The 12,622-nt window shown below is 37.2% G+C and overlaps 1 protein-coding gene across 1 annotated transcript in view; it reads left to right on the top strand.

The window, feature by feature from the left end:
* The window catches only part of dok6.L (docking protein 6 L homeolog), a 153,262-nt gene that overhangs the window by 90,187 nt on the left and 50,453 nt on the right, over positions 1 to 12,622 (top strand). The window lies entirely within an intron of this gene.

Below are 12,622 nucleotides of genomic sequence, written 5' to 3'. Positions count from 1 at the left end.
TCTATCTTTTCAATTTGAGTTTTTAGAATTTTTTGGAGGGACCCATTGAAAATGATGGTAGAAATTCAAAGTAGAATTCCAACTCACTGCATTCCAGTTTTTGTTCATATTTTCATGCCACTGAGTTTATGTATACACATATTGAATTTGCAATTTTTTTTAATTTGGTAAGTTTTTAAAGAAAACATTTGTATTTCTCTATCTTTAGGGATAATCTTATGCTGTCATGGTGTCAGGAACAGCCAGGAATCGAACCCTGGTCCCTGTTGTTGGGAGGTTCTGCATTACCAGGGTGAGCCACTGGAGGATCTCTGTCCTCAAGTTAGACACTGCTCTGGACAGACTTGAAATATATTCTTTCTCCCCTGCCTCATTATCCACATGTGTCTTCCATTCCCAATTAATGACCCTTTATAAGCCTGTCCCTGCCCTAAGATCCTGGCTTGATTATCTGAGCTCCTGAGCCCGATCCAGCCCCTTACTTGCCTGGTTCCTGTGTTCCCTGCCTCGACTCCTGATTCCTGTTCCCACCTGGTTCCTAATTCCTTTCTCTGTGGATTCCCTGGTTTGACCTTCGGCCTGTTATCTCGACCCTGCTTGAACGCTGCCTGCCTTTGACCTTGCCTTCTCTTTGGACCTTGCTTGCTCACCCTGGTAATGCAGAACCTCCCAACAACAGGGACCAGGGTTCGATTCCTGGCTGTTCCTGACACATGGCTAAAACTGAATCATCAATTGATATTTTGTTATATGTTAATTAACTGTTGCATTTAGTTATGTATATCTATATGTTCAGGTATTCTCCTGTAGAAGACCTTTCATGGGTTGTTCCAGGGATTAAACTAGACTGTTTAAACTGTAGTCAGGGCCGGAATTAGGGGTAGGCAGATGAGGCACCTACCTATAGTGCAACAATAGGGGGGCACTATGCAGGTACCTCTTTTTTCTACTAACTTTTGCTTACTCCTAGTTAGTAGTTGCTTCTTTATTCTGGTCTGCCCTCCCCTCTGCCGCTTCCCCTCACCACTCCAGCCCTCCCCTCTGCTGCTTGCCCTTCCCTCTGTCATTGCCCCCCTCAACTTTAGGGTGCGCAAGGGGAAGCGAGGTTGCCTAGGGCGCCTGGTCGGCTTGGCACGGCCCTGACTAGTGGAGGGTTAGGTTTCACTTACACAAGCCCTAAAGCAGTAATCCCCTCCTATGGAACAGATTGACCTATGAATGATGGCTTTACACCACATTTAGCTGCTATAGAAAATGTGCATAATCACCATCTGAGTTTACAGAAATACACATAATTGTATTTTTTTTCTACACAAACTTATCTTACTTTACAAAGACTGAAAATAAACCATGAAACTGTTATGTGTAATTTCCTAAATCCATTAGACAGACAATGTAATGCAACCACAAACTTACCTTGTTTCATTGTTCCAAGTTATAGATCTTGGGCTTGAAGTCCCTCTGCTTTGCAGAGAATCTGTGCATCACACACTATGTAAAGCAGAGGGACTTCAAGTCCCAGATTCCATCACTTCAAAATAGAACAAGATAAGATTTGGGACCTGGTGCCTAGAAACAGAAACAGACAATCATGGTGTTCTTTTCAATCTGTGGAATCAGGTAGTTCAGTGCAGAAAATAATTCATTTATCTTTATATGAAAGTTCAAATAGTGGTTATGCGCATTTTTTACATAAGCCAACAGAATGTGCTCATGGCAAATAGTGGGGTATACTGTACTTTTTCTTTAATTGAAATGTCTTTATATGTTTATGTGTGAAGGGTTGGTGTACAGTTGATAAAGGGTATTTTGACGAGAAACATGTAATGCAGTGCACAATCAATAAATGAATCTTTGCAGCACAGTTTGGTTCCTCCACTTTTATTTCAATTTGATACCTTTTTTTTTTTTGCACCTGGACAGGAGCAAAGGAGATCAGCATAGAGGACCATGTGTGTTTTTAGTCTTGGTTGCTAATGCTGATTGATCTGTTTATTTTAACAACAAAATAAAGTTTGATGCCAAAACTTCCAGAAACATTATATACCCTTGTTGCAGCTTAATTCTGATTTGAATGGATTCCTACTCGTGATCCTAAAAATACAATTCAGAATCAACTTATATAATGTGATTGCCTTGTTTTAATTAAAAAAATTGATTATACACAGCATTCTATTGATTTTATAGAGGTTGCCCACACAAAATAAAAGCCTATTGTGTGGGCACAAAATAAAAGCCTATTAGCAGTTATTCTGCCTGCTGTATGATTCCCAACCTCTATGATACATTTACATGATTTGTGGATGCCAGGACAGAGTATTCAGGGAACATCATACGAACAGCCTTCTAATTCAAAACTCACAGCTGACGTTGTGCAACTACATTGCATTGTATTGATTTTACTTGACTTCAAGCCAAGTTTATTCATACTATACAGCTGGACAAGAAGCAAAGTTTGCCCAGGTCAGGAATATATCAAACATGATATTTAATTCTTTACTTCTTTACAGAAGTGTGCTTCGATTAATATACTGCTGATCCACGATCAACTAGCTAAATTACTTCTTTTCTTAGACTCACCATTCCCACTTTCACAATGTTTAGTTTAGTCTGACATCTAAAATGGCTAAATGGCTCCTGGTTGGGTAATTATCAAATCTATCTCCATTTCTGTTAAGGAAATGACTTGAAGAAAAATATATAATTGTAGCAAAATAGACAGGTTATCTTCAGGCAGTAGCAACTCACAGTAGGGTACATGTTACATGGACTCTTTTTTCTCAGGTTTGCCCTCACTGTTGGAGGAAGGGTTAAACACTCTGTATCCCACCATAAAACGGATCTTGCAAATAACTTGGATGCCATTGATTCTATAAAAACAAATGAAAATCTTTATAGGGCAGATGACAAACACTTTGGGGGTTATTTATTACAGTCCAAATGTCAAAAACTTACATTTTTCAAGCTTTATTATAACCTGAGGATGGAAAAAGTCTGAATCCACAAATTCTTCATCTCAGATCTGCCAAGGTTATGTATAAGTCAATGGATGAGGTCCGTTTCCTATTTGGAAGTTAATGTTGTCTGAATTAGCCAGAATCAGATCATTTTGGACTTTTTGGGCAAATAGAAAAATGTGTCCTTTTTGGGAAAAAGCCTGAAAAAAAATCATGATTTGGGGAAAAAACACATACACATACACAAATCTGCACAGAATTCCCTTTGTTAACCCTGCTTAGAGATTAGGTATAATTCCCCCTTAAGGCTGCAAGCCAAAAAATGTATGTTGCCATCAAAGTACCATTGTTCTGACATTGTTCTGACATGTACTTTCTACAGTTCTCTTTTATCTAAACCTTGAATAGCAACACATGTCATATCATGAACAAAGAGAAGTAAGGTATGTTGCACAAATATAGTACAAGAGGGATACAACATTAGTGAAGAAATAGGCAATATTTGACACTCTTCTTGTCTTAGAATTACAACTCCCAGGACACCTGCATCATGGTTGCAATGAAAAATAAGTCAGCAGCAGCTAAGAGACTTTGAGATACACATGATAAAAGAGATGTCTTTTATAAGCAGCTGAGCCCATGGAGCAGATTAAAAGAGAGATCATATATATCCCTGATTAAATGGGCAAACATTGTCAGGAGAGAAAGTAAGTCAATGTGAAGTGAAAAGACTGGGACAGACAAGAGAAAGGTTTGCTGATGCACTCATGAAAAGAGAGACCATCAATATCTCAGATTTATTAGATAATTAAACAGACAATTGATGTGAAATCAAGTGAGAGAAACCATAGGTATCTTATGAGATGAAGTCAGAAGAAATTTGGCTTATAGTAACAAAAGTGTGAATCGCCTTTTACAACAATTCTACTGGAAGAGCAAAATCAATACACTGATATAAAACATTAAGAGAGGCTGAGAATCCTGCTGAGCGTTGTGCAGTTAATTGTTACAAACTGAAAATCACATTGCACAAACAAGACATTTCCTGTATTAGGCAACTGAAGATGAGCTTTTGGCCAAAGAAGAATGCTAATATTGTCAGAGTCATTCCAACAGAGGCTTTTGGAGCGCTACAGATGGGGAACCTTACACCATATGCACCACTTTCTTAATCAAATACACAAAGGCCCATTTATTAAGGTTCAAATTTTAATGGTATTAGAGCTTTTTGAATCCTTTCACTATTTCTCCAATACCACTAATTAATTTAAAAATCCAAATCAAGAAAGTAGTTACGGGGGAAAAAGCACTGAACAATGTGCCAAAAAATCCAAAACCCTCTAAAACCTTGAAAAAATTCAGTTTTTCAGACAATTTCGAGTACAAAAAAATCCAAACCCCTCTAAAAGTCTGAATGGCTAAAAAAAGAAAAGACTTCAATTGATGTTTGACTGTTTTCACTTGCCAAAGTTTTGTATTAGAGTTTTTGTGGTTTTCACACTTAAAAAATCTTGAATTTATAGAGTTAAAAAAAACAACAACACATTTTTAGAGAAAAAAATATGATTTGTGAAAAAAAATGTGAATGTTAGTAAATAGGCACCTTACTGGGCCCCAGATACATCTGAACATTGGGCTAAAATGTAGTACAGTCATGCTATTTCTTTCTGTTGACTGTTGAAACATAAATTCAGTTTTCAGCAGTAAATTACCCAAGTAGCAGCATTCCCGTTGCAGTCCATCATTGATGCAATTGAATACATGTGCATATTGTGACTACTTGTGACTTTTGCCACAATTTGTGTGTTTCTGCCAGCATTTTGTAAATATTTGTTACATATCAGGAATGGTAATATATTTTCTATGCATTTCTAAGTAAGTTTATAAACATGGGATTTTCACTGTACTTGAATGATGAAGTTAAATTTATCATTGACTCATCTCTATAGATTTAAAGGGGACCTAATTTAAATTTTTTTAAAAAATTTGCTTGAGGGTCTTTTTCAAAATCTTACATAAATCACAGAAAACCAAATTGCTAATCATGACTTTTTGCTGAATTTGCTGCAAAATGTTGGTCTCATTTGACTGCAATTTTTAATAAATCTGCACTAAGTGGCACATTTACAAATGATAATTATTGAATGATCAGTTACAATCAATTGTTGGAATTTATAAACATGCAATTCATGTCTAATCACATCAGTTTGTTAGGAGCTGATAAACTACAATACAATTTTTTTATTGTATTATTGGCCATAGTCTTCTACTGGATTGATATCCTAGAACAGTAGTTCATTTGATTGGTTTGAGATAATAAATCCTGAAGGCTTGGACTGTGATAAATATCTGTTTTAAATCAACTGAAATGACTGTTTGATATGACATTTGATCAATTCAAATCATCCTGTTGGATCAAAGTATTAATAGCTGCTTTATGAACAAAGTTGCCAATAGTAACCAATTAGCACTTTTGAATGGTCTACTGCAAGTTAAAAAAAATGAAAGCAAAACTTTGATTGGAACTGCACTGAGTTGACTGATATGAACAGCTTTAAAAGTTTTAAGAGCTTTCGTCTCACTACACATTACAAAAACATTGTAGTAGTATAATCCATTAATAATGTTCTTCTTTGGTGTCATAAATTGTCTCTGTTTTAACTATTACTGTAGTTATATTTAGTTGTGTCGTTTGGCTGTAAATAATTTAGTTAATGAAAATATTTGTTAATTAATGAAATTTTTGTAGTAAACACCCACTCCATTTTTATGGAATTTCATGGCATCTCCCTCACTAACAGTTGTGATTGTTAAGGGTAACTATCGTAAAAATGAAAATATAATATTAACTTCATCATACTGAAATAAGAAACTTTCTAAATACAATCAATTAAAAAAATTATGTACCGTTTCGGAAATAATCTCCATTATCTCTCTCTCAGCATCTGCTTCTTTCATTCTGTCTTCATTCAGGAGTTGGGTGTCAGATATTCATTGACAGCTAGGGGCACATTTACTTAGCTCGAGTGAAGGAATAGAATAAAAAAAAACTTTGAATGTCAAAGTGTTATATTGGCTACTTCGACCATCGAATAGGCTACTTCGACCTTCGACTACGACTTTGACTTCGAATCGAATGATTCGAACTAAAAATCGTTCGACTATTCGACCATTCGATAGTCTCTTTAAAAAAAACTTTGACCCCCTAATTCGCCACCTAAAACCTACCGAACCTCAATGTTGGCTTATGGGGAAGGTCCCCATAGGCTTTCTAACAAATTTGGGATTGAAGGAATTTCGTTCCATCGAAGGATTAAAATCCTTTGAATCATTTGATTCAAAGGATTTAATCGTTCAATCGAACAATTATTCGATCGTTCGATCGAATGAATATCGCTAAATCCTTCGACTTCGAATATCGAAGTCGAAGGATTTAACTTCGACAGTCAAATATCGAGGGTTAATTAAACTTAGATATTCGACCCTATGTAAATGTGCCCCCAAGATACAATATATCTTATAGGGGGGGGTTATTTTGCCTAGAAGATGTGTTAGAGCTCACTCAAGGATCTTTATGTAATTTGGACCTTACGCCAAATAAAAAATGATTAAAATATTAAATTCAGTTTTGATCAAATACAAGGTACTGTTTCATTATTACAGAGAAAAAGGACATCTTTTTTAAAAATCTATTTACTTAAAATGGAATCTATGGCAAATGTGGAATCAGATGTTACTTCCTATGAGGTAATATCCAGCTTGTTTATGATTTAGAAACATATGCAGGTGCTAAATATGCAGCACTATTCCGTTAACAATTAAAATAATTGTGACAGTTTTAGTAAAAAAAAATGATTTACAGGATTTTTAGATCAGAGGAAATGGAGTTCATTAAATTATGACTAAAAGATAGATTTCTTTAGAAATGAAAATATTGCTGAAGCGGGTATCATTATCGTGGAAATATGCATCAATTCCTCAATGATGCGTCTTTCCAATGAATCCTGCTTAATATCCTCCCTGATCGTAAAAGTGAAACATAGCACAGTAAAGCTAGGTTATTGCTGTGTCCCAATAGAGACAAATCTATAATTAACAGAATAACAAGATAAATGATTTTAATTACTTTAAATAATTCTCAGTCACTGCTGTGCTGTTATGTTTAATTTACATGATGAAGTATGCCCTGAGCTCCTTTTTAATGATAGATATCATACTGTGGAAATGTAATTTATTTTGTTTAACAAATACGATATCTGGGAATGTAGACCCACAAAGTATTGTGATTCTTTAAATTTTTTGCTATGTATGGCTTTGAAACAAATTCTTGCATTTTGCCAAACTGTGCCAGAAATTTGTCACATGGTCACTTTCCCTGTAAAAAAAAACAGACGTACATTGTGCGTGAAAAAGCATGCAAGCTCCATATTATCCCCCCTCTCCTTCCACATGAGCTGCCCCACTGTCTATATAAGGAGGTGCACAGGCAGTCATTACTCAGGGCGTTGTTGTTTGTGGATACAGCAGGAACTAGGGGCAAATTCACTAAGCGCCGAAGTGCCTAACGCTAGCGTCAATTCGCAAGCGTTGGTCATTTTCGTTACTTCGCAAATTCACTAACGAACACTGGCATAAATTCGCTAGTGTTACTTCGCACCCTTACGCCTGGCGAATTTGCGCAACGGACGTAACTACGCAAATTCACTCAACGCGCGCATTGTACTGAACGCTACCTTTTACGCTAGACTTCCTTCGCCACCTCAGACCAAGCGAAACGCAATAGAGTAGATAGGGATTGCTTCAAAAAAAGTTCAAATTTTTTCTAAGTCCCAAAAATCGCGGCGTTTTTTCTATATTATGGGTGATAAACTGAAAAAGATCGAAAAAATTTTTGGGGCTCCCCTCCTTCCCCCCTACATTTCCTAACTCATGGCAACTTAACTATACAGTGGGCACATGTGTAGGGCAAAAAAAAAAATTTATTTGATGTTTTGAAGGTTTCCCAGGCATTTGTAGTGATTGTACGTATTCCTCCATTGAAATTTGAATTTGGCGCCGTATGCAAATTAACCATCGCTAGTGTAACTTCGCTTCGCTTAGCGAATCAACGCTAGCGCAACTTCGCAACCTTACGCTACCCCTGATCACAACTTTGGATTTTAGTGAATTTGCGGAGCGCTGGCGAAACTACGCCTGGCGAAGTGTGGCGAAGTGCGGCGAAGTTACGTCTGGCGCAACTACGAATCTTAGTGAATTTGCCCCTAGGAGCATTTTTGTGTCGTTTACCTAGAGTAGGTGTTTGTGGAGCTATCTGAGTGAGTGCAAGTTAAAGTTGTGGATTTCAGTTTACTGTTTTCCCAACCCAAGAGCCCTTCTTTGGGCTACATTTGTTTGTCTTTGTGTCTGTTTGTCTGTGTATTCCTTGTGGGTGCACACTACTGCTGAGTTTTTGTTTTTTTGCTGATTTAGTTTAGTGTTTTATTTATTTATTTATCCCTTCTTCCAAATCTTGGACCCCCATTTTTTAGATAGTTTAGTTAGGAGTGAGGCCCATTATGAGGGCCCATGGGAGAGGATGCTATGGTAGCAGAGTGGGAGTGGTACTAGCCGCTGGCATATTACCCCAAAGAGCAATTAAAGCAGGTGAATGCCATGCGGCTAGAAGGAAGGCTTGTGGAACAATAACATACCAGTCTGGGAATTCTAGTACACATTCATTGGAACGCATGGCAACAATTGCATATAAATACATCATATAAACATATCATATGGCCATAGACCATTGTTAAAAACCTTCATGTTGATTATAATTAACAAGTAGTTTATGGCAGCTTGGTATGAAATCTAACATAAAGGTTGTAGCCATTTCAAAAATAAGGGGGAAGTAGCATATACTGTATATTTAATATAGATAGTGCCCCTGTAGTTGTAAGGGTTAGGGTGCAGCAAGGTTTAGTGAGCTTTATCTTTTGTTTTACTATAATGTTCCCTGATAATAAGTTAAAAATATGAAATAAAATTTTATCACCAAAGTATAATCCATAAAAATAAGACTGTTGATTAAACTGGATTTTATTTCTTTAATGTATATCTACTCCATTTGATAGACATATGGCTGCTGTTAAGGTTCCTACCTGGCTGGTATTTAACTGCAAAAGGAGATGGTGCATCCAACCTACTGAAGTAAATGCAATTTCAAAAATAGAGTGTGAATTGGGAGGACATACTCACAGTTCACCCCAGTCCAAGGGTGCGTATACATAACAACAAAGCCGAGAGTGTGAGTTCCTCCAAAAATAGATCAAGCAGCAAGTAAAAGAATACAAAAAGTTTATCAAGACATATTAGGACATGGCCTAACACATGTTGTGCCTGTTGGGACACTTACTCATAAGCCTATGAGTAAGTGCCCCAACAGGCACGAAACACGTTATGTCTTAATATGTCTTAATAAACTTTCGGCTTTGTTGGTATTAAACTGGCCTAGCTGGTAAATCACCAGCTAAAGCTGGCACTGATATTATAAACTCAATGTATGTGCCCTAGAAATTTCTCCCTTCTCTGTACCTTCTCTGCTGTTGATCGCCCCTACTAACCACAGGCCTGCCCATTTCCCCATCTAGTCTGACCCCATACACCACAGCACCCCCTTACATTTTATAGCCCTGCCCCCAAGTTATGCCGTTATCCACCCAGTTTTGAAGGCTGTTATCCATGGGTACATGTAAGCTACTGTACCTGTGATGCACATTTTGACCCTACCAGAAGCCTTTATGGTAGCATGACCTAATACTGATGCACCATACTGTGTTTGACTTTTACACCACAAATATGCACTGCAGACTTGCCACACATTTTTAACATCATATAAGACACCCGGTATAATTGGCAATTCAGGAAACACAAATAGGCTACAGCCATACATGATTTTGAGTTAGGAAATATTAGCCCATGGACTGTCATTGTTAGATCAGAAGGTCTATGCCTGGTTCTGGCTGGCTGGAGAGCCCTGCATGAGCTTGAATTTACTGTCTAATTTTTTCTACAGTAGCACCTACAAGGATCCTACTGCATATGGGACCTCAGAAATGGTGGCAATGCAGGCAAAGACAGGTGAGAGAAAACAGAGACAGAAAGGATCAGAAGATCAATCCAAAAACACTAAGCTCAGACAGTACACTATGTAGTGTGGCACATCTTACAATTTATGGGGGTTTCCTATACATTTTCTGTTATAGAATTTACAACTTAAAAACCTTTTGGTCCAATGAAAATGTCTTCATTCTGCTCAGAGGCTTCTGAGATATGCAGCATTAGGCAATGATCCAAAGGGATCTAAATAAATGATTGGTTTCCAAGTCTGGTGGATGTTTGAAGATTCATTTGAACAATTTTTAAAAGATATACTGGAGATCGAATGGCTGTCAGTTGTTTTAGTTAATGTTTGAATGAAGGAGAAATCAATATGTACTCCTTCCGAGGAAGGCAAGTTGACAAACTGTTTCACTTGGAAGAATAATATATTTTTAATGTAGTTTGTTTTGCACAGCTAGCTATTATCTACGGATATTATCTGTTATATATTAAATTTCTCATTTCATTTATGTCAGATATTGGCTATTTTATGAATTGTTCCTTTTTTTCTTCTTACTGGAACTTAGAGGGAAAAAGTAGTTTTAACCAGCCCACTTACATTATAATAAACCATTTAATCAGGAGATGCAACCATCATAATCATAGTGGGGCAAATTATATAGCAGATTTCTCCATAATGTGCTTTACAGCAATCAAGGCCAATCAGAACTTCACCAGCACCACACTCAATTTCTCTTTTATTATTGTCTTGTCACTTTCCTAATAATAATGGTCACATTTAATATAGTATGCTGACTAAAATTGTACCGTGTCCTTTTTGGGAAGATAAGAGCTCTGGTATTCATATGATCATATAATCTCTACCTGAAATCAAATTGAAATGCAAAATATTTCTTTCCATGCAGGCAGAGGTGGGGGCTATAACCTACTTTTCCCAATACTTTTTTTTACTAAATATTATTAATTACTTTCTGCTTTATTTATAGTGTCATGACAGTATCATGTCAATAGCCACCAACATTTTTTTCAGGGTTCAAAGTTAACTTAAAGGGATCCTGTCATCGGAAAACATGTTTTTTCAAAACGCATCAGTTAATAGTGCTACTCCAGCAGAATTCTGCACTGAAATCCATTTCTCAAAAGAGCAAACAGATTTTTTCATATTCAATTTTGAAATCTGACATGGGGCTAGACATTTTGTCAATTTCCCAGCTGCCCCTGGTCATGTGACTTGTGCCTGCACTTTAGGAGAGAAATGCTTTCTGGCAGGCTGCTGGTTTTCCTTCTCAATGTAACTGAATGTGTCTCAGTGAGACATGGGTTTTTACTATTGAGTGTTGTTCTTGATCTACCAGGCAGCTGTTATCTTGTGTTAGGGAGCTGCTATCTGGTTACCTTCCCATTGTTTTTTTGTTTGGCTGCTGGGGGGGGAAGGGAGGGGGTGATATCACTCTAATTTGCAGTACAGCATAAATAATGATTGAATTTTATCAGAGCACAAGTCACATGACTTGGGGAAGCTGGGAAATTGACAATATGTCAGAAATGGATTTCAGTGCAGAATTCTGCTGGAGCAGCACTTTTAACTGATTCATTTTGATAAAAAAAAAAAAAAATTCCATGACAGTATCCATTTAAATTTCTCCTCCCTTTTTAAAAGGTAAGGTCTTCAAATGGCCAAAGTTGACTTGTTCATGATAAATAGCAATACTTTATTATGCCTAAGCAGATGTTTAGTGTTATCTGCAGATGCAAGTCCCATGATATAAACGTGTCTGTCTTCAACCAATAAATGTTTTATTCTAAAATAGAATAGTACTTTGTCATATAAAATGTGTCCTTCCCCCAACTGGATATCACTATTGTCTTTTAGTAAAGAAAGTTTGTGACATTTATTATATAAACAATGGAGTAAGTTAATATAGTGAATAAAGTGATCCCTCTTGTAACATATATAAGGATATTATATTTATGTTTTTATACAGGTTATGGAACTCCAAGGTGTAACAGGGGGTACTCGCAAAAACAGTTGCAGCTCTGCGCCACCTTTATTCTATGCCCATATGTAGCAGATCTTGGCCTGTGGAGAAATGCAGGCTGATAATCCGCTCCTCTGCTGCTGCTCCTCTACTATTTGATGTGCCTGCACCCAAATACATTGCCTTGGCTTGGGTGCAGACAGACACAAAGATTTCAGTGCAGAAATGTGAGACTTTGCATTTTGCACCAAAATCCGCCACATCTGCCTGTGCCTGAGCCAAAGCAATGTATTTGGGTCGCTGCAGAGTAACAGTGGAGAAGTAGATTTTCGGCCTGCGTTTCTCCAAAGCCCAAGATCCACTACATGTGTCTTCTGCAGCAAGCATATTGGATATACAACTTACAAATCAAGCACAGTTATGATTGCTCAAATTTTCATTGCAGGTAGTTGTGTCAACATGTGGTTCTTGCATTGTGCTTCCCAAAACTTGGCCTGTCCTGCTTCCTGTTCAGATTTCCATGCAGTGGCACCTATTCATGCAGGGGAACCTTGCAGTGACCACCATCTCCAAACCAGTCAGTAGCTCCAG

The sequence above is a fragment of the Xenopus laevis genome, chromosome 6L (assembly GCF_017654675.1).
Source record: "Xenopus laevis strain J_2021 chromosome 6L, Xenopus_laevis_v10.1, whole genome shotgun sequence".
Classification (NCBI taxonomy): domain Eukaryota; kingdom Metazoa; phylum Chordata; class Amphibia; order Anura; family Pipidae; genus Xenopus; species Xenopus laevis.
This window is presented reverse-complemented; position numbering and strand designations above follow the sequence as displayed.